Source organism: Cervus canadensis, chromosome 16 (assembly GCF_019320065.1).
Source record: "Cervus canadensis isolate Bull #8, Minnesota chromosome 16, ASM1932006v1, whole genome shotgun sequence".
In the NCBI taxonomy this organism is placed as follows: Eukaryota; Metazoa; Chordata; class Mammalia; order Artiodactyla; family Cervidae; genus Cervus; species Cervus canadensis.
In genome coordinates, this window is record NC_057401.1 from 59,152,432 (window position 1) to 59,176,199 (window position 23,768).

The window sequence follows — 23,768 nt, forward strand, 5'->3', positions numbered from 1 at the left end:
GCCCGCCTTGTGTTTTAACTGGGTTCTAGGTTCTTGGTGGAAAGTAAAAAAGTTCTCTTCCTCCTCTATCACCCCTGGGGAATGTCTGTTTAATAATTTACCTGTTTAGTAAAGCATTTCACCTTAGCAATTCAAAGTAAATTCCTACTCAAGGTCATCAATTCCACTTTGTAATTAAGGAAAACATTGCTTCAGCAAGGTCAGTAGATAAAAGTGTTGTTGGAGCCACATTTCTCTGACAACCTGCAGGACCAGGTTACAAGATGGTAACCTATACTCCACATGCAACTTGCTTCCCTGTACCTATTAGGTGCTCTATAAACATTTGCTGACTTGATTTGCCCTCCTCATAAATATATATTCATGGCTAGAATAATTTATATGAACTAATATGAGCATAGGATTCAGTTTGGAAAGGAAATGCAGAGAAAAATGAAAATAAACAGGAAGTAGACAGATCTTAGGCAGGGATGTTAAAGTCACAGTAAGCAGTAATCTGTCATCCTCATCTTTGCTGTGATATTTCTCTGCGGGTCAGGAAGGACACACATAAAGAATTATTATTAGCCTTCCATCCAGTTCAAGATTCTGAACAAAATAGTCAAGACTTGGAATCTAGGCACTGTGCCAACACTACTGGGTGAGTTTCAAGTTTCGTATAAAAACTGCACACAGAGAAAGGTAGCAAATAACTCAATGCCTGTCTTAAAATCGGCCCTCAGCTGCTCAATCTGGAGTTCTGATAAGTGTCTCCGATACACTCAGGTGAGAGGAGAATTCACCTATCACTTCAGTAACTCTCTCTGCAAAGCTGGGCCTTGCATGTGAGCTGAATGTGAATTAGCTATCCTGAGCTGCATTCTAGGGAGGGTTAGTCCTCAGTCTTGAATCTACACACAAGAGGCCATTGGCTAACACAGAAAGACCACACTTCACAGGTGACTATGGCAGGGAGGATGTGGTTTCACTCATCAAGATCATGCTTTAAGTATTAAATGTCTGAAATGGCCCTGGTGCCTCAGTTGGTAAAGAATCTGCCTGCAATGTGGGAGACCTGGGTTTGATCCCTGGGTTGGGAAGATCCCCTGGAGAAGGTCATGGCAACCCACTCCAGTATCCTTTCCTGGGGAACCCCTAAGGACAGAGGAGCCTGGGGGTATCAAAGAGTCAGAAACGACTGAGAAACTTTCACTTTGGAAATTAGGGTCATGTTAATCAGCATAATTAGGGTTTCCCTAGTGGATCAGTGGTTAAGAATCCACTTGCCAATGCAGGAGATGAGGGTTCAATCCCTGTGTCAGGAAGATTCCCTGGCAAAGTAAATGGCAACCTAATTTAGTATTCTTGCCTGAAAAATCCCATGGACAGAAGAGCTTGGTAGGCTACAGTCTGTGGGGTCACAGAGTCGGACAAGACTTAGTGACTAAACAACTGTTCGGCATAATTAATCTTTGTAGTGGGGTCTCATTACCATCACCTCTGTTGAAAAACTATCACTAACTACATCTCCTGGTCTCACCATCCCCAGACTACTCAATATTTCTCAGTCTTACCCCTGGCAGTCTCTCATAGGTTGTCAGCAATGACTTTCTTTCCGTAACATGGTCTCCCCCATCTCTGGTCACCTTCTGTTTCCTCTTTCCATATCCAGTAGCCTGGCCAATTTTCTGAACCACTCCACTGAACTCTGCACAAACACTGTCATAGAAATGCAGGGCACATAGAGGAATGTCTATGTCAAGGATGAGCTGATAAAATTAGCCTTATTCAAGGCTGCGGGAACTTGAAATATTTGGGGGACCTGCTCCACTCTTGTATGAACATGGAATGAGAATCCTGTAGCTTGGATCTTTAGAGATGGTTGTTGAGTCCTAAAGCTTGAGTCCTAAAAAGACTTATGCCCAGCCGATGGGGCAATTGTTTATTCCTTTGTAACAATTCTTAAAGCAATAGAAAATTGCTTCCAGGACAGACTTTCACCAACTAGGAAATTTACTGTGAGTAAAGCTTCACTGGAGAAGACCCTGATGCTGGAAGGGATTGGGGGCAGGAGGAGAAGGGGACGACAGAGGATGAGATGGCTGGATGGCATCACTGACTCAATGGACATGAGTTTGAGTAAACTCCAGGAGTTGGTGATGGACAGGGAGGCCTGACATGCTGCGGTTCATGGGGTCACAGAGAGTCGGACACAACTGAGCGACTGAACTGAACTGAAACCTTTTCTGGTGCTTTCAGTCCATTGGTTGATTTCATCCTCATCACAGTTCTATGTGTCAGGGGCCACTTTCCTCCCAGTTACCAGTGAGGAAACCTAGGAGAACAGCTAGTGAGGAACAGAGGTAGTTTGGACTCAGGCTCTCTAACTCTAGGTAAGGTTAAGTCAGATTTCATTTATCAACATAAGAGAACCATCACCAGAAAGGATGTATGACCTCTTGACATGGGAGGTGTTGGATGCTAGTTATTTTGAATATAGTGGACAGGGTTGCACATTATAACTCCAGGTTTGCTTCCATTCACCTTTAGGTGTTTAACCTGCCCAAGGAGCATTGGGCTTCCCAGGTGGCATGTGTTGTAAAGAACCCACCTGCCAATGCAGGAGACATAAGAGATGTGGATTCAGTCCCTGGGTTGGGAAGATCCTCTGGAGGACATGGCAACCCACTCCAGTATTCTTGCCTGGAGAATCCCACGGGCAGAGAAGCCTGGTGGGCTATAGTCCATGTGAATGCACAGAGTTGGACATGACTGAAGCAACATGGCTCACTCATGAGGAGCATTAAATTAACAAGTGGCAGTAAACTGCAAAAATGGCCTGAAGTAGATATGATCTAACTCCATTTTGGTTGTTTATTTAATTCGTTTTAGAACAGATTGAATGGAGAAAAGAAAAACAGAAATATTGTTCTGAAAATGGATGTGCTATTTGCTATTAGAGTGTCCCATGCAGGCTAAATGCAGGTCGGTAACAGAGGCCTTTCTAAGGAGAGAGAAGAAATAAAATAAGACAGAGGAGGTGGAAGCATGCAAAGTCTACTCAGCTACAAAGCCTGGATGAAGAAAGGCAATCTTAGGCAAAGATTCTTCTCTGGTTTGTTCCTTCCAGGTGTTTTCAAGGGTAACTCACACCTTAAATATGCCCCTTCTAATCCCTTGCCTCTAACAACTTCTTGCTGCTCCATTAAACCCGTTAGAGTTGCAGTGGCTCAGACAGTAAAGACTCTGCCTGCAATGCAGGAGATGCCAGTTCAGTCCCTGATTTCAGATGATCTTCTGGAGAGGGAAATGGCACAACCCACTCCAATATCCTTGCCTGGGAAATCTCATGTACAGAGGAGCCTGGCAGGTCTTTAGGGTCCCAAAGAGTTGGACACAATTGAGTGACTAACACACTTTCACAGTTACAGAATCCAACCTGACTTTTGTCTTTCAAGTGGCTAGCCACAATTTTGACACTTTTAAAAGGAAATAGGCAATTCGCTCAGTCACTTGGATTTTAGTAAAAATAATAATTATAATAATAATAATAATGGAGGCCTGCAGCAGAGGGGTTCCTAGTGAAGGCTTTCCAAGCACTAAGTTGGTCCAGTGGTCTGTGATGCTTAGAGGAGGAGGGAGGTGAAAACACAGTGTAAAATTTCTTATTTCAATGAACTCAGTCACCCTAGGAAGACCTGGTCTGAGATGGGTGCAACGTGTCAACTTAAAAAATAGTCACAACCTAAAACTTGAGATTTACGTTTTATTTAATGGAAATTTTTAAGACTTTATCCCAGGAGACAGTATCTCAAATGGCCCTGAGAGAATTGCTCTGAGGAGGGTGGGGTGGGAGAGTCAGGTTTGAGAAGTTTGCAACAAAGGGCAGGTAGTCTGAGCATGAAAAGTATTTTTGTGAATTAAATAAAACCAGATACCCCAAGTTAAGGAATTTATCACTTTTCTATGTATGGAAAGACGCAAGAGTCTGGGCTCACTGAAATCATCCCCTTCATATGCACCTCAGCTATCTGGGGCCATCACCCTGCATTTTTCACATCCTCCTGAGTTCCTCAGAGCTCACCATAGAGAGTGGCTGCCGCTGATGGCGGGCAGATCGAGGCATTTGTCTCCTTCCCAAGTGCCCTTAGGGCTCAGGAATTCACATTTGGAGCTGGAATTGCTGATGACTGTGGCATCCTTGTTTACTGACATGGCAGGAAGCACTCCATTTCTCAGAAGCATGTGCTTTCCAGAAGTGGCCAATTTAAAATGAGGTCACCCATTCTGCATTTCATTCATCAGTTTTCAGAGAAGCTTAAATCAGGCTGCAAAAGTCACACTTTTTATTTAATTAAGCAATTGTTTTCTGATTAGCAAGGCCCTTACAATGTCAGAACTCTCCTTTGGTGGAATGAGCTGGATGATTTTAACCAGTTTTCAGTCTTGATATTATTCTTAATTCCTCTATCAAACTCGGACTGCTAAACAGGTGAGTTACAATGATGCTAATGAAGAGCAGAGCAACTCCTGTTTATGAGACTGATCCGGGGTGGCTGGGTTCTGGTTTGAATCCTGCTCTTATCAAATGGCTCCTTTGAATTCCAATGAACAGAAGCCACGGCTCAGGTTTCCTCCTAAGGCAGTCCTGAGGCGTACTCTCAGAAATCCACAGTACAGAGAGTCCGCAGTGGGGATTTCACCTTCAAAACCATTCATCTGCTACTTCAGTCTCATATTCTCCATCCTCCCTGACCTACAGGACATTTTTCCACCCAGTAATGACTGCAAGATTCTGAGGAAAATGCCTTGTGCCTTAGCTGAGCTGCTACAAGGCAGCTGTTTTTCAAAGTGGAGTCTGACCTGAGAACAGAAGCTTCTTACCTGAAAGAGCAGGTCCCCCACACCTCTTTCTCCCCTGGACCTGCCGTCCATGAGCAGGGGTTGGGATGGCAGGCTGGGAGGGGCAGTGGGCAGACCCTCACCCCAAGATCTAGGAATTCCCCATGAGCAGATCTCCAAGTGACCCCCAAATCACCTTATTTCTGTTCTGTTGTTGTTTTTAATGTTGCTTTTTGTGAATGGTAGGTTTGTTTCCACAAATCGACAGTAAATTTAGCCACTTCAGATGTAAATCATTGTCTGTGGCCATTAATCTAGAACCAATTAATGGGTTCAATAATGTTCTAGAAGAAACCTGCTTAATAATTATTGTGTTGCCCTTGTTTTCAATTATTAAAGGGAAACAATGAATGATGCCAGACACTGGGGTTTCCCATGACGTTTACTTCCTGGCTGACCCAAGGACTTCATGCACAGCCATTAAGAAAGCCATATTATTCGTCTGTCTATTGCAGTAGGTCCTTGTTGGTTTGTTTTTGCTGTTGCTTAGTCCCCAAGTCGTCTCTGACTCTTTTCAGGCTCCTCTGTCCATGAGATTTCCCAGGCAAGAATAAAGGAGTGGGTTGCCCTTTCCTTCTCCCCTTGTTGGTTATCTGTTTTAAACATAGGCATGCATACATGTCAATTTCAAGCTCCTAGTGTATTCCTCCCTCACACCTTTCTCCTCTGGTAACCATAAATTCATTCTCAAAATCTGTGAGGCTGTTTCTGTTTTGTAAATAAATTCATTTGTATCATTGTTTTTTAGGTTCCACATAGAAACTATGTGGTGCATATATATATATATATATGTATATATATATATATATAAATACAATAGAATATTTCTCAGCCATTAAAAGCAATGAAATAATGCCACTTGCAGCAAATTGGAGGGAACTGGAGATGATCATATTAAACGGAGTAAGACAGACAGAGAAAGAAATCCATATCATTGAGAGTAACTGCATTAGATGAAATTCCCTTTAATTGCTCAACCTCTACAGATGATTTTTACAGCCAGCACTTGGACCCTATCCACTGTCAGAAATTGTGTAAAGAAATTCCTAAGTTGGAGTTGCCAGAACGAGCTAGAGAATTTATTTGAGAAAAATACCATTCCAATGAAAATTTCCAAAGTTGCCTACTCTAAGAACAATTTCTATTACATGTATTTTGCATGTTCCAAAAAATATTCCATTTGTATTGACATTGTTGATTCCCTAGGTTTTCCAGACATCTACTCCTATAATTTATTCTTTCATTTTTCTTACAGACCACTAGTAACACTCTTCCTACAATCACTGATTTTATTGTTATATATACTTTGCGAATCATGATTTTAGGAGGGAGGCAGACAGATTCTTAAATGAAACTATTTCAGACTTTCTTGAATAAAACTATTCGAGACCCTGTAAGTCCTGAGGAATCAGTTTATCCACTCTGTCGCTCAGCAGGCGTGCACCCATGGTCTGGAGAAGGGAAGTGGCTGGCCGAGGACCTCCCTGCTAGGAAGAGCTGGACCAGTGGGTCTAGAACCTGGTCACCCTGAGTCACAGGTTTGCTACCCAAGGAGCACAGGGGCGTGACAAGACACAGGCACCATGGCATATGTGTGTCGGTGTGAGTGCGTGGGTGTGCATATGTGGGTGTGTGAGTGTGTGCAGGTGTGTGTATTCATGTCTGGGTACAAGTGTACAATGTGCATGTCTATGAGTCTGTGTGAGTGTGTCCTCTCTGTGAGAATGTGTGGGTGGTATGAGTATGTGTGTGTATACAGGTGAGTGTATGTACATGAGTGTGTCTGGGTGTGAGTGTATAGGAGTGTGTCCCAGTGTGTCTATATGAGAATGTGTGTTTGCATGTGTGTGAGTATGTGTGTGTATGTGAATATGTGCACGTGTGTGTGTGTATGTTAGTGCATCTGTGTGTAAGTATGTAAGAGTGTGTCCCAGTGTGTCTACATGAGAATGTGTATGTGTGTGTGTGTGAGTATGTGTGTGTGTGAATGTGTGCAGGTGTGGTGTGTGTATATGTGAGTGCATCTGGGTGTGAGTGTATGAGTGTGTCCCAGTGTGTCTATGTGACAATGTGTGTCTATATGAGTGTGTGTGTGTGTGTGTGTATGTTAGTGCATCTGGGTGTGAGTGTGTAAGAATGTGTCCCAGTGTGTCTATGTAAGAGTGTGTGTGTGTGTGTATGAGCATGTGTGTGTGTGAGTGTGTGCAGGTGTGGTGTGTGCATGTGAGTGCATCTGGGTGTGAGTGTTATAAGAGTGTGTCCCAGTGTGTCTATGTGAGAATGCATGTGTGTTTGCATTTGTGAGGGGAGTGTGGTCCCCCTGCCCACAGAGAGGGGTGAATGAAGGACAGGGCAGGCAGCTTTTCATGGGAAGAAGACTCTCTGAGGCACCCCCAGAGAACCCTGCAGTAGCGGCAGGGTTCTGGGAGTGACTGTGCCCCCCTAAATTCTCACACTGAAGTCCTGGCCCCCAGGACCTTGAATGTGACCTTGTTTGGACACGGGACCTTTTAGGAGAGGATTAGGTTAGAACGAGCTCCTTGGAGTGAGCGCTTCCAACAGGACTGACAACTGAGGTCCTGACAGAAGCAGGCGTGTGGGCCAGACACTCGCAGGAGAAGGCACGTGAGGAGATGAAGGGCCTGTGACCTCCTCGAGCCCAGGAGAGAGGCCTGGGACAGAACCTCCCCTCACGACCCTCAGAGAAAACCAACCTGCTGACACCTCCATCTCAGACTCGTGGCCTCCAGGCCCGTGAGAGACTCCACTGCTGCTGTCTAAGCCACCTCGTTTGTGGAATTTTAACACAGCGGCCCCAACAAGTGCACCCACCGGGTTAAGGGGGTGCTGGCTACGAGATGAGAAATGGGATGAGGGAAGGAGAAAGTGTAGAGGGAGGGTCTTGCCTTTCAATGCAACGTGCAGCAGGCTTCACATTACAAGGGTCAAGGGGCCACTGAAGGAGCCCAGAAGCTCCAAGTTGCATTAGAAAGTCTCCTGCAGCAATACAGACGTGGCTCTGGAAGGTGTACCTGTCAAGAGAGGGGGGCTCCAAGATGAGAGCCCTGACCCTGGCCAATGGGAGGAGACATTGCAAGTGACATTCATGAAGACCGAGGGCGGTGGGACGTGTCCCAGCATCTGGACATGGAGTCTAGCAGGCGGTGGAGCACTTGGCAGAGAAGCAGGGAACAGAAACAAGAGTGGAGGAGGGGGAGGCCTGCAGGCCTGGGTTCTGAACAAAGACGTAGATCTTGGAGCTGCCAGCACATGGGAGGTGGAAGGACGTCACACAGGAGAGAGCTGGCCAAAGTCAAGTCTGGGAACTGCGTAAGGGGGACCACGCATCCCCACAGAAAAGGGAACCTAAGGCAGAGAGAGGGAGCAGAGAGGCCAGGGGCTGAAGCAATGCCGACAACACGCCAAGAAGCATGCACCGACTGTCTGCTCTAGAGGCTTCCCAGGGAGGTCGGCCTCCTGTGTCCACCTGTGTGTCCAACATCACTAGCCAACGTGGAATCTGCACTAACATGCAGAAGATTCCATTCTGTCAGTGCTCCTCAAGCACCAGTTTCTTTCATATCAGAGCTAGTAGAGCAGGCGGGCTTCCCAGTTATCACGTTATCAGATCTCCTTGTTCTCACTTCCAAAGTATTTGGAATCTGTCTCATTGCTATGGCTTTGTGTATTTCAGCAAATATATCAGTTGTTCTGCAGGCTCAAGGGAGATTCATTTATAGATTCTCCAAAGGATTTGTAAATTCATACCAGAGAGACATAAATATTGGTATGTACTAATTGCTAATGGTTAAATGGATAAAAGTGAAAGTGTTGGTCACTCAGTCGTGTCCAGCTCTTTGTGATCCCGTGGACTGCAGCCTTCCAGGCTTCTCTATCCTTGGAATTCTCCAGGTAAGAATACTGGAGTGTGTAACCATTCCCTTCTCCAGGGTCCTTCCCAACCCAGGGATCAAACCTGGGTCTCCTGCATTGCAGGAAGATTCTTTACTGTCTGAGCCATCAGGTGAGTGTCTTTTAATTATTGAAATAAATATTTTTCAAGCAATTATTTTTCTATAAGAAGTAACTACACCATTAGCTTTTGTGAAGCAGTGATATTTGAATATGGATCTAAGAATACAGTTTATTAAAATCATATTTCATATGCCATTCTAAGCATTCCAAGGTCCTATGGAAGCTGTGACACTACTGTTTCAGAAATTTTTATAGTTTTGTTTTTATCCATTATAAAGCTGGCATCCCACACCTTGGAAGTCAAAGGGATGCTACTTAAAATATAGCTGTCTGATCTTACCTTACCTTATTGAGTAAGAACATTCAGGGGAGAAGCATTGGGCATCTCTGTGTTTAATTAGCTTTCACTGAAAGTTACTCAGTTGTGTCCGACTCTTTATGACCCATTGAACTACATAATCCATGGCGTTCTTCAGGCCAGAATACTGGAGTGGGTAGCCTTTCGCTTCTCCAGGGAATCCTCCCAACCTAGGGATTGAACCCAGGTCTCCCGCAGTGTAGGCGGATTCTTTACCAGCTGAGCCACAAGGGAAGCTAAATTAGCTCTCTTAGATAATTTCTATTTACCCCAACACTTGAGAATATTGATTTTTTAAAGATTAAAAGATGGCTTATAAAATTAATGATGTAGTCAATTGTGTTCTGCCTGCTACCTATCACTAAAGGGTGCACTTGCATTACTTTACCCCAAACCTAAGTAGCTCACCGTGTGTGCTCCCAGGAAATTGACAGCCCCTCAGGATGCTGGCTTGTCCCACACCTGCTGCAGGCCGGGGACTATGCCTCCCTGGGGACCCCTCAGCCCGGGGTCTCCCGTTCCCCTCTGGCTGCTTTCCTGTCCCTCTGTGTCTCTACGGAACCACCCCTCAGACGCTGAGCCCACAAACCCTAGTCTAGCCAGCTGGTAGCTGCTCCCTAGAAAACAGCCATTTGCGAACATTCCCCCGCCAGAGGGTGTCTATGAGGTACTTTGATATTTCCAGCCACTAATCTCCTGCTCTTTGCATACGGTCTAGAATTCTACGTGCAGTTTCTTATGACATATCTAGCAAAGGGTAGAAAGAAACGGAAAAGTCAGAACTAATGACACCTTTCTCAGCCCTGGGTGGTTATATAAGCAGCCACTGCTCCAGTGGGACCCTCAGAGAGGCAAGGTTATCCTGAATCCTGTCCTTGGCATCTACGCATGACGCAGGTGCAAACTTCCGCTTCTCGGATCAATGCAAAGTCTATTTGGAAAGAGCCCTCTCTGCAGCCTCCCGAGGCACCAGGGCAGTCGATGGCCCTCTGTCCCAGGTGCTGAACAAGCACTTGGAACTGGCCGCAGAGGACGGGGCAGCTGGGACAGGGAGAAGGACCAAGGCTCCTCCCCCCACCTCCATCCAGCTACACGGGCGATGTTCCGGCCGTGGGCCTGAAAGCGTGGCCGTGTCTGCTGCTGAGCGGTTCAGTGAGACCCTCTGCAACAGTGCACCCCGTCTTGGTGTGAGAGTACAAATATTTCTGGGCATAAGGATAATGTAAACAAAGATTTTTCCTTTAAAGTGTTCAAAATGTTAGAGAATGTGTCCTACCAACAACAGAGGGGAGCCCTGTGGGACACTCCTGGGAAGAGTTTGGGAGGTGACCGTGGGTGCCACATAGAGCTATCCAAGGCACCCAGCATGGTCAGGACGGGCGAGCTTGGTCCCTGGGTCTCAGGATTTCAGCCAGGCCTACAGCTGGGTCAGGACAAGCAGCCCAGCACACAGGCTTCTCAGGGACATCCCCTGTGGTCTCTGGGCTCTCAGCACGTGACTGTTCCTGTGTGAAAATCCATGTGCTTCCTCCATGTGTGAAAACACAGCTGCCCACACCCAGTGTGTGGATCGGCTGCGGGAGACCAGCTTCTGCTCAGTTCTTGTTTGGAAACCCTGGGGGAAGACTCCAGTGTCCTGTCGCAGCTGTGAGCATTATAACCGGTGAAGCTCAGGTCAGGCGCCCACACCTGGACCACTTCCTGCAGGTGAGGAGTGGAACTCTGCAGATCCTGGACACTCCCAGCTCAGCCTGCGGAGGAGAGGAGGGGCTCCCAAGGGATAAAGCCTGGGTCGGCCTCCAAACGGTTATCAAAGAAAACCTGCATGATTGTTACTGAGTCACAGTCATCAACTAATATTAAGTGAGGAGGAAGTTCACAAATACCTACAATTCAGTGGTGAGACACCCAAAATCAGTTTAAACTTGAAAATATTTAATTCCTTATCTGATTAGGCAACTTGATGCTTAAAAGAAATTAGGATAAAATGAAAAAAAAATTATAGGTCTGCAATACTTTTTCTTTCTTTCTCCTATCATGCCCTTACCTTGATTATGTGAATGATGCTACAGGTAATAAACCCACCTATCGTTAATTTTCTTGGCCACAGTCAGAAGGAACATATACTTTTAAGGAGCTTACATCCTAGGAAGCCACTGGATGTGTTGGCATCGAGATAATAAGTTCATATATAATAAGGCGTTTGATCAAGCCAGACCCCACCCCATGCAGCACAGCTTAGACTGACCTCACAGATGGAAATACCGAGTCTCAGGAAGACCCAGTTAAGTCACCAGCAGGGCACCTTGTATTGGGCCCAACAGTTTTGCTGTTGTTTACTCATTAATCATGTTTACCTCTGTTACAAACCCATGGACTGTAGCTCGCCAGGCTCCTCTGGCCACGAGATTCTCCAGGCCAAAATACTGGAGTGGGTAGCCATTCCCTTCTTCAGGGGATCTTCCTGACCCAGGGATCGAGCCCATGTCTCCCGCATTGCAGGCGGATTCTTTACCAGCTGAGCCTCAGGCTGGGGACTGCTTGTTTGGGCCACCCAGTCTGTTATGGCTGCCTGAGCAGAGTAAGACAGTTCCCTGACTCTGAGTGTCCAAGTCTCTGCTCTAGACTTTTCTAGATTTTCCTGGAAGAGCAACACCGCCCACTGCATCCCCGTCTCTGCATTTTTGTCCCCTGCTCGATGACCTCCTGCAGCACCCAGGGGACCCATCACAGTCCCCCTCTTCACTGCTGGCAGCGTCTCACACCTGCCCCTTCGGGAAAGCACTGCAGTCACAGCATTTGCGCTTAAAGTGTTAGTGGCTGTGTTCATTTACCGAACTTGGAGAGTAGCTTTGCTTCTGAAAAATCACATTAGCGTTCTGTTTTGTTTTTAATTAAGGCTGTCATGGAGATTGCCACGAGCAGTTAATCTCACACTGCTCTGTGGCCCCTGGCAAATCTTCGTGGTGCCAGTTGCCTCAGTGCTGACATTCCTTCCCGGAAACTGCACAGTGACTATCACATGCGCTGAGGATCATAAGGAGAAATGAATTCTTCTTTATCTTCATGGAAAATCATCTTGGGTGTAATTGGATAAAGCCAAGAGTAAACAATCCATCACTGCTGGTCTGGATTGAGGTTTACATCCAGATGGGTAGATGGAGGGGATGGCCTGGCCTCTGCACCTGGGGCGGGAGCATCCTTCCGCAGTGGGTACTGTGGCGATCGCACGGCTGGTCCAAACAGGAAGACTTTCCTTGAAAGTATACAGCTGAGACAGCAAGACTGAAAATAGCATTCAGGGGGCCCCGGTAAAAAAAAAAATATTGTACTGGACACATGTGCTCTGCTCTAAGTAAGACAGATGATGCAAACCAACCGATCCTTATCAATGTGCACGGAACAGTGTCCATATTTGGTAACGCCTGGCGTCAGTGACACATGGCAAAACCATGAGATGGTGAACCGATGCTTGGGGTCCCCCCAGACTCCACCCTCTCCCTCCTGGGGCCCGTGACAGCTGGGAGGCATGACCCCCTCACCTGCACCATGGGTCAGGAATAACTCACAGAAAATGAACATACCAGCACTTGTGACAACCATGCTTCTCTACACCCTGAGCAGGCTGAGACTCTTCTTCACAATATCCCTGGGAGGATTCTCCACCACCCAGAGCCTTGATCTGAGGAAAGTTCACCTCCAATGACTCTGTTTTTTTTTTTTTTAAATCAAATGGACAGATTGAGAAATCTAGAACACATGAGCTATTAATAAAAGGACACAGATAGATGGTTTTAACAAATACCCACATTTCTACTGACAAAACTGAGGCTCAGAGTGATCCATTGTTCGTCACATGGCCATGGAGGAGGTTATTGCAAGAACGCATCTTCAGATGATCCCTCACCGTCACCTGGAGGGCGGGTCTGTGAGTTGTGCACATCAGGGTGGCAACACACAAACTATGTTTTCAATGAGTCAGTGTCAACTCCATTCACACTCACATGTAATCTAGTCGCTACCAGGTAATTAGGAATTACTGAGTTCACTGCAGATGGTGACTGTACCCAGGAAATTAAAAGACACTTACTCCTTGGAAGGAAAGTTATGACCAACCTAGACAGCATATTAAAAACCAGAGACATTACTTTGCCAACAAAGGTCCATCTAGTCAAGGCTGTGGTTTTCCCAGTGGTCATGTGTGGATGTGAAACATGGACCATAAAGTAGGCTGATGTTTTAGAATTGTAGTGTTGGAGAAGACTCTTGCGAGTCCCTTGGACTGCAAGGAGATCCAGCCAGTCCATCCTAAAGGAGATCAGTCCTGGGTGTTCATTGGAAGGACTGATGCTGAAGCTGAAACTCCAATACTTTGGCCACCTGATGCGAAGAACTGACTCATTGGAAAAGCCCCTGATGCTGGGAGAGGTTGAGGGCGGGAGGAGAAGGGGACGACAGAGGATGAGATGGTTGGATGACATCACCGACTCAATGGGCATGAGTTTGAGCAAGCTCCAGGAGACAGTGGAGGGCAGGGAAGCCTGGCGGGCTGCAGTCCATGGGGTGGCAAAGAGTCGCCCACAACTGGGTGATGGAACAACAGCCTTCTTTTCCGTCCTTCATGGAAGAGCTGAGGCTGTGCAAGCCCACGTTTGTAAAAAGCATCTGACATCTGGGAGTCCACCGCGATCTGGCCAAACCACCTAGGGTTGCAGGGATGGTCTGGTTTTCATCTGTTTCACATGAGGTAGCAAAGAGAAGTTACGGACACATTTACTGAAATTTGTTCCTTGGGCTCGAAGATGTGTTGAAGATAGTTTAGTTTTATAAAGAAATTATATAAAGTTGATTATTTTTCAAAATATAGGAATTTAAGTATTCAATTTATGGCATATATGTATACACATTTAAAATTTATAGCTATATATATATATATATATGTTACCATTCTGTTTTATCAAGATGTATGCTAAATTCTGCTGAATTTAGTTATTTGAATCTTCCCCATTAGTAGATGAAGTCATTCTCATAGCAGATTATGCTTTCTTATCTTCACTCCAAATATTTTTGTTTTCACAATTTTACTTAGTTTAAAAATATTTTGAAGTATATATTACAGAAAAATTACAGATATACTTAAAACCTTGATAAGACACTGATCTTTATTATATTAACCTCTTCCAAATGGTAAGGTTCAACTACTTGCATCTATCAATGTCTAACTTAATAGATCCAATCACCAGTTCTAGGTTTATTTTAAGTAGAACCTTGAGCAGGGTTTCTGCATTAACACATTTGTTCTTTGTTTCAATATTCCCTAAATGATGAAACTCTCCAGTTATTTCTTAAGGGTATGGAGACTAAATTGCTTTAATGGATATTATATAACAAAAAAAATAGTTAATCATAAGGGAAACTTCGAAGACATTTTGAAGACTAGTTTACACAAATATTTAGGAAACCCTTGTGAAATATCATACTATCTCATGGATCTGACAGTCTTGACTTAAATTTGTTTTATACAGTTACAGCCAAGTTGGTCTCAAAAAACCTTCAGGTGTATCTGAACCATCTCACTGTCAAAAGGGGTGAACTCAGAGGTCCTAAATTGTTTGCAGCAAATCAAGCCAGTGGACGGGAGATATCAGTGTTAATCGCCAGGATCATGAGTGAGTGTTCAGTCACCCACTAGGCTCCTCCATCCATGGGATTTTCCAAGCAAGACTATTGGAGTGGGTTGCCATTCCCCCCCGCCCAGGGGATCTCCCTGACCCAGGGATCAAACCCACTTCTCCTGCATTGCCTGCATTGCAGGCAGATTCTTTACCACTGAACCACTTGGGAAGCCCCAGGATCATATGCATGAGATCTTAAATGCCACATTTATTTCTCTCCAAAGCAGGAGGGCACTGGCCTGCACAGTAAAGCCCCGTGTCTGTTCCCTGTGGCGTTGAGACCTGGGCAGAGGGCTGGCGAGGTAGCACCGGGACCCAGAGCACTTCTCTGAGTTCCCCCTGGCGTTTCCACTCAGACCAGCACAGCTGTGTTACTCTCGCCTTGATGCTGACAATCACCTTTCAAGCTGACATTCACATGCACAAACCCTCTCCTCAAAACACAAAAGGCTTCCAGTCTGTCCCCTGGCTGGGAGCTGACTCAGGAGGGAGCCCCTCACTGGTCACAAAATACTAACGTTGCTTTTTCTGAAACAGATAGTTTAATAAAGCAGAATCACTGAGCAGTGTGCCCAGTGGTTCTGCTAAGAGCTATGTGCGTGAGGCCTGTGTGTCAGCGCGGCCGGCACTGCCCCTGACTTGGCTCTGAATCCCGCCGGAGAACCCCGCATCACTGCTGTTTGGAGGGCTAGCACCGACTCTGGCTTCTGGGAGGGCTTGCCGCCACTTTAGAAACCAGGAGAACACGTCCACCAAGTCGTCAGGGTCCTTGTAGGGCATCTTCCACTACAGAGTCGCGTTGACAAGATTTGTCGTTCAGTCGCTCAGTTGTGCCTGCCTCTTTGCGACCCCGTGGATGGCAGCATGCCAGGCTTCCCTGTCCTTCACTATCTCCTAGAGTTTGCTCAAACTCATGTGTGAGATAGGAAACTGCTGAGCCCAGAATGCCCTGATGGCACACATTGGGGTGAGGAAAATCCATTTTAGGAAGGGGGCGACAGAGGATGAGATGGCTGGGTAACATTACGAACTCAATGACGAGTCTGAGCAAACTCCTGGAGATAACGAAGGACAGGGAAGGCTGGCGGGCTACAGCCCTTGGGGCCGCAAAGAGTCAGACGCGACTGAAGGACCGAACAGCAGTGAGCAACCTTTGACCTGATGTCCAGTATTTTCTTAATATCATCCGTTCTGTCACTTTGTAATTGAAATACTTTATGCAGGTGTTGTGATTAGGGATTAAATTTTCTGTTTTATTTCCTCAAATAAAAGATGTAAACATGTAGTTTGTTTCTAGAAAATAATGTCATAAATGGTTTGAGGTTCAATTTTGAAATACATAATGAAATCCTCTCCTAGTCTTTAGAGTTTCATTGATGAAATCATTAGAAATTAAATGAGTCCTCTATTATGTTTCAAATGACTCAGAGGAAGGGACAGACTCTGGAGGAATCTGAGGGTCCTGTGATGTTCCTAGTGTGGGGCGTGCATGTAGCAGGAACCCCATAAACAGAAACCCCGTAAACAGGAACCCATAAACCCTATGGCCACAGCGCCAAATATGAAGCTTTGGAGCAATGGTTTGTTTGACAGTTTCCCCACATAGCATATTCTAATTCACAATCTAATTGGCAAGGCTATTGACAGGGTCACCTAACTGGCTTCATGATGTAATCCTACAAAAGTTATGAAATGACATATTGGGCAAACATTTCAGAGCACCCCAAATCCCCTTCCTCTCACCCTCCTTCTCTCCCTCCTTTTCTCTCTCCTTCCTTCACTTTTTCTTTCCTTCCATATAAGTATGAAAAGTGAGGGAATGGGAAGCCTGTAGAGTCCTCTATTTACCTAAATTTGTCTGTTGCATCTTCTTGGAAGGGCCAAACAGCACTTTGTGTTGCTAAACTATTTCACTTTCACCATGAAACTCAATTTTCTAAACACATATAATTTGTCTTTCTCTTGTCAAACATGTATTCTTGCTTGTAAGAATGAATGCTTTATACACACTAGGTCCTTACATTCATAAAACAACTATCCAATTTTGTAACTTTTCCAGCTTTCTGGTACACATAAACTTCTTTGAAGTTTGCTCCTTTTATATTGGAAATTTTGCTTGCTTTAGTAGAGAAAAAAATGTAGCTTGAATTGGAGTAAGAAAGATAACTCTCTTGTTGTCAGTGAGTCAGTTCGTTTTCTGTGATATTTAAAGAATGGGAAGATGCACAGAAATTCTCATCAAAAAATACTTTGTAGTTTTAGTGTAGACTGTTTGTGACTCCATGGACTGCCAGCACACCAGGCTTCCTCATCCCTCACTATCTCCAGGAGTTTGCTCCAACTCATGTCCATTGAGTCGGTGATGCCATCCAACCATCTCATCCTCTGCTGCCCTCTTCTCCTCCTGCCTTCAATCTTTCCCAGCATCAGGGTCTTTTCCAGTGAGTCTGCTCTTTACATCAGGTGGCCAAAGTATTGGAGATTCAGCTTCAGCATCAATCCTTCCAATGAATGTTTGTTGTTGATTTTCTTTAGGATTGACAGGTTTGATCTTGCAGTCCAAGGGATTTTCAAGAGTCTTTTCCAGCACCACAATTCAAAAGCATCAATTCTTCAGCACTCAGCCTTCTTTATGGTCCAGTTCTTACATCCATACATGACTACTGAAAAAACATAGCTTTGATTATAGAGCCCTTTGGTGGCAAAGTGATGTCTCTGCTTTTTAATATTCTGTTTATATTTGTCATAGCTTTTCTCAAAAGGATCAAATGTCTTTTAATTTCATGGCTGCAGTCACCAACCACAGTGATTTTTGGAGCCCAGGAAAATAAAATCTTATCACTGCTTCCACATTTTCCCCATCTATTTGCTATGAAGCGATGGGACTGGATGCCATGATATTAGTTTTTAGAATGTTGAGTTTCAAGCCAACTTTTTCACTTTCCTCTTTCACCCTCATCAAGAGGCTCTTTAGTTCTTCTTCACTTTCTGCCCTTAGAAATGCTTCAGCACTGGGAAGACTCAGAGGGATTGGGTAGAGAGGGAGGTGGGAGGGGGTATCCGGATCGGTAATACATGTAAATCCATGGCTGATTCATGTCAATGTATGACAAAACCCACTACAATATTGTAAAGTAATTAGCCTCCAACTAATAAAAATAAATGAAAAATAAAATAAATAATAAAAAAAAAGAAAAAGAAATGCCTCAGATATCATTTGCATATCTGAGGTTGTTGATATTTTGTAGTAGGTGTCAAGTAATAAAAGAAAGTAAATCAATCAATGGGTATTCTTAAATTCTCATTGGACACTGAGATATGCATTCTAATACCAAAACACGCCAGGCCTGTGTATGACAATGTACAATACAGCCGTCTTGGTCCACAAAGGCCCTGGTCTTCAGAGGGAAGGAGCCATCCTGCCTCCTGTTTCAGGTCAGGTCCTTACTGGGAACCATGCTTCCAGTTCCTGCCTGGTCTCAGCGCCAACACGGCCGCTCTCTCATCTCACAGGCCTTCATATAGTGATTCCAGGTCCCAAATTAAAATCAACAGAGAAATGAAATATTTAGGTATTTTCCATATGATACAGAACCTTTGACTGTTCATGGAGGAAGTAGCATTTTTTTTATAAGTTTAATCAAAGACATGTGAATGTGAAATGAACAGATCACAAATGTTAACATTTTTTTCCTACAGTTATATCAGTCAAAGTGTTTTGAAAAACTTGTCATGGTATTAGATGAAATAAAAGTGGATATTTTTCTGACCCCATGAAATGTATCAAGCTAGCTGTGCATGAGTACATAAATGAAACCTCTTACTCTGTCTCTGTTCAGGTGTCTCATCTTGGCAGGACTGACATTTTGGGCTGGATTATTCTGTGCCTGCGGCTGTCCCGTGTGTTATAATAAGTTCATCAGCACCCCTGACCTCTAAGCACTGGATGCTGTAGACCCCCGCATCCCAGTCATGGTCACCAAACTGTGTCTGTGATAAGTCTCCTCAGTCGTGTCTGACTCTTTGCAACCCCATGCACTGTAGCCCACCAGGCTCCTCTGTCCATGGATTCCCCAGGCAAGAGTGCTGGAGTGGGTTGCCATTTCCTCCTCCAGGGGATCTTCCTGACCCAGATATCGAACCTGCGTCTCTTGTGTCTACTGCATTGGCAGTCGGTTCTTTACCCCTCGAGCCACCAAATGCTCTCTGGGGAGGCAAAGTCAACCAGATTGAGGATGACTGGTCTATATATAATGGAATCAAATACCTTCAGTACACACACAATTCTCATATCTACTTAGGAGGTATATGATTACAACTTTGTGTCTCGAGTTTAATGGAAAGAAAACATTCATTCAATTGATTTTTCCTCTTTTCAAGGGGTTCCTTTAACTTGAAGCTGGCATGTAGAGGTTTGTCCTGATCTATCAATCACCATTGCCATGGGGCTAACAGACAGGGGCGTTTCCATAGCACTCTTGGATGTTTAGACCAAAGCCAGAGGACACCACACATTCAGGCCGAAACACAGGGAGGTAGGAGAGTGAGGGACAGCTGTGGGATTGGCCTGAGGTGAGCGCCAATCCAAAGCCACCAGTCGATTTGGCAGGAGCTAAAGGTGTCTACTGTGATGGGTCAGCCCCACTGGGCTTAAAGCTACAATGAGGATACCAAAACAAGGTCTGGGGTGCTGGCCTCTCTTGTCTTTACCACAATTACTCATGGTCATTCTAACTGTATGTTTGAAAAGATCAGTTGGAAGCCATTCAGAAAAGAGTGACCGTGCAAGCAGCTGCAGGGGTTCTGGAATGTGGAGTGGGAAGCCACAGTCATTGAGCACCTGGGCGACAGGGCAGAGTCACTCTGAGCCTCATGCAATCAACCTTCCCGAGCTTGGACTCCTGCAACAAGAAAGCAATGCCTGCCTTCCAAGTCTGCTGGAAGAAGGGGGTGTATAGTAACACAGACCCGCACTCAACATGGGCTTCCTTAGTGGCTCAGTGGTAAAGAACCCTCCTGCTAATGCAGGAGATGCAGGTTTGGTCCCTGGGTCAGAAAGATCCCCTGGAGGAGAAAATGGCAACCCACTCCAGTATTCTTGCCTGAAGAATCCCATGGGCAGAGGAGCCTGGTGGGCTATAGTCCGTGGGGTCGCAAAGAGTTGGACACAACTGAAGTGATTTGGCACATGTGCGCATGCGTCTTACATATGCATGGAAAGAACTTGATCTGTTTAGCACATTAAGTGGGAGAGTCTGGGAAACACAGCAGTTGGTCTTACTGTTTGGGGGGCTGCCTCTCTGAGGGGGCTTGAGTGTCTCCCCAGGTGCAATCTTCACACTTGGCACCTCACAGGTGGGGATGTGCGGTCAGGTCCCGTCCTGGTGTCTCCCTTCTCCACCTCGGGATTTCGGCGAGCTCGGAAGCCACTTCCCCACCATAGATGTCATCTATCACTGTGGCCCAGCGAGCCACGAAACCTGTTCCAGTGCTTGGCCATCACGGCTGATGGACTGTGAATGCAGAGAGGCAGAAAATAAGCTGTGTGCCAGGCTCTTAATCAAGCCAGGGCTCCACATTCTAATCAGCCTGTAACTTCCTCCCACAGTGACAGGAGAGCAGCCCTGCAGCATCATTGCAGCCAAAGGTTGATATGTTATCTCGGTGGCTAACCCCGGCCATATTTCACAATGAAAGTGTGGTTGGCATTTACCTGAGCAGATCACCTGACTCTTCTGTCTTCATTATTCTTAAATATATGGCAATAGCTTATCTAGTTCTTCCAGTAGTCATGTATGGATGTGAGAGTTGGACCATAAAGAAAGCTGAATGCCAAAGAATTGATGCTTTCAAACTGTTGTGTTGGAGAAGACTCTTGAGGGCCCCTTAGACAGCAAGGAGATCAAACCACTCAGTCCTAAAGGAAATCAACCATGAAAATTCACTGGAAAGACTGATGCTGAAGCTGAAACTCCGATACTTTGACCTTTTGATGCAAAAAGCCAACTCCCATTGAAAAAGACCCTGATGCTGGGAAAGAGAGAAGGCAGGAGGAGAAGGGGATGGCAGAGGACGAGATGGTTGGATGGCATCACTGACTCAATGGACATGAGTTTGAGCAAGCTCTTGGAGATGGTGGAGGCCAGGGAAACCTAGTGTGCTGCAGTCCATGGGGTTGCAAACAGTCAGAAAAGACGGAGCAACTGAACAACAACAAATAGTTTATCTCTCCAGTCCTCATATGCACACACACACACACACACACACAGGAGGATGAAAATTCATCTCTATAACAAGGATTCTTCAATCCAGTTTAAGATTCCTCTTATCAAATTATCAAGAAATGCAGTATTTCCTTCTTGAAACTTCCATCCCACCCCAAATCTCCCTAGAAGCCAGGTGTCAGGTTGAACTCTAGTGACGTCAAAGATTAGTCAGAGCACCAAGACTGGACTAGAGAGCTTCTGGTTTGGAGACTTTTTCAGCTGTGTCCCCTGATAGGTCTCTGTCCATCATGCTGCAGATTTGCTGGTTGAAGTCTATCACCTGCACAGAGGCTCAGGACATCTATGCTCCAGGAACAGGGGTCCCTTTCTCCAGCTTTGCCGCCTGGGCTTCCCAAGGCCTGAGTGCCATGCCCAGGTGGTTGTGTCAGAGCATATTCCAGCCTAAAAGCACACTATTCAGGAGCCAGACACACCCTGTCAGCTGGACCCCATGGCAGGGTTCCCTTCTTTGTGGTGAGCCCGCTGCTTCCTGCTCTACAAGAGATTAGCATCTGAACCAACCCGATCCACACACTCTCTTCCACTCATGATGATGCTCACCCAGGCAGGACTGGAGCCATCTCCATCGCTCCTCCCCAAAGACCTTGGATCGCATACTACCTACCTGCAAGCTTCTCCTGACAACTCCATGTGCCAGGGCCTCAGGGAGAGGCAGGCTTGGCCAGACTCAGCCAGGGCAGTGAACGGCCACTTGCAGTGCGTTTTCATAAAGTTCTTGGAAGACCTAAGGTGGATCTTCTCTTAGATGATTGTGTGTGGTTCAGTTAAAAAAAAAAAATTAAGACCCAACTCATCTAGCCATACAAATCTTCTGTACTTCAGACACACACACACACATACACACACAGATGTATGCATATGCTACACTTTAATAAGCAAATCAGTAAGTCATGCAAATATTTTAGTAAATGTTTCCCAGACCGCCCAGATCTACAGTGATCCTTCATTGGACCACCAGTGCTAGTTCTTTTATTGTTTTCAATTAGTGTATTTCCTGCATGTGATTAAATTTTCCTATAGTTTCTCTGTATTTATTTACTTCTATTTATTGAAAAGTTTCTTTCTTTTTTTCCTTCTTTCTGTTGAACACTGTCTATGGTCATAGCAATGAACCCTTCTTGGAAAAAGAGCTGTGGGAGTTAGTAGCCTCTTTAATACTCCTTTTTGTAGCTGTATAAAATAAATGTGATGATGCAGTTGTCCTTTCAGATCTTAAAGTAAGCTTCCCTCTGTTATCTACTGCTTTGTCTAATTTAAACACAGACGATCATCTAGGTCACAATGTCATAGGTTCAGGAAAAGTGGCGCTTGATTCGTTTGTGTGGGATTTTAATCAGGCACCGTATTTCAGGATTGTGGTTTGTCAAACGTATTTCGAAAATATGTTGAAAAAATATAAATGTGCTTTAACACAAAAATTATTTTCCTTTGATTTTTTCCTAAGGAAATAATTAAGATATACAAAGTATATAGGAATAAATATAGTATTAATTCAATGGAATGGATATAGTAATGAACATTGGAACAACCTAAATTTCAATAATGATGAGATATTTAATGAAATTAATAGTCAAAAAATAGAACTTTAAAGAGTGTTTATAAGTACCTGTGTTATACATGCATGTAGTGCTTTCATTTCAACATGATGAAGACACAGAGAGAGTGCCTGTGACAAAGCAAACCCACAGAACACTCAAATAGTGATATTTTGTCTTACTTTCTTCTGATTCTTTACATAACTTAAAGTGGTGCTAAACTGAAATATGATAACATTGGTTAGGTGTGTTTCTTTTCCCTTCCAGTCCAGGTTCTCTCCACACTTCCAGTCAAGAATTATGTGGGGCATCTTTTAAAACTCATGATTCTAACTTTATCACAAAAACAGTATGTTTCTATTTTCCATCTATTGACCCTTATCTTTTCTATCTGCCAATCTATACATCATCAATAATCCAAATATTTGCATATTTTAAAAGTCAAAGTAATTTTTGTCACTTATCTAAGTTCATTGTTTCTGCTCTCCTTTAGAATTAAGCAAGAACTTAGCTTGTTCTAACTTCCCTCCAAAATCACCTTTTAAAATGCTGCCTGCTTTTATTGCTATTTTCAGTTCCTTTTTTAATAAAATATAAACCTATTTTTAGAAACAATGGCTAATTACATTATAAATATAATTTATTAGTTTATTTCTATTTACTTTAATCCCATTTCTTCCTTTTGAAATTTTTTCTTAAGGAGTGATGTTATTAATAAGTACTTTAGTTCTTCAGAGTCAGACACATGTGTCTAAATTCATCATCTTTCCATGCTGGGAAACCTGTTTATTTCATCCTCACATTTTCAGGGTAGATTAACCACATATGACAAATAATAAAGGGTCTACCTTTATCTCCCCTCAGCATTTTAAAGATGTACTTTTTATGATTTTCCAGGTTCTGTAGTTGTAGAGTTGTCTAATGTCAATGCAATTATTTACATTGGTGATTATAAGTTTTTAATCTCACACATTTTCTGTTTGTAATTTATTTTGTGCAATTTCATTAAAATGTATCTATTTTACACTTCATTTATTCTTCTCAGAACTAGATATGT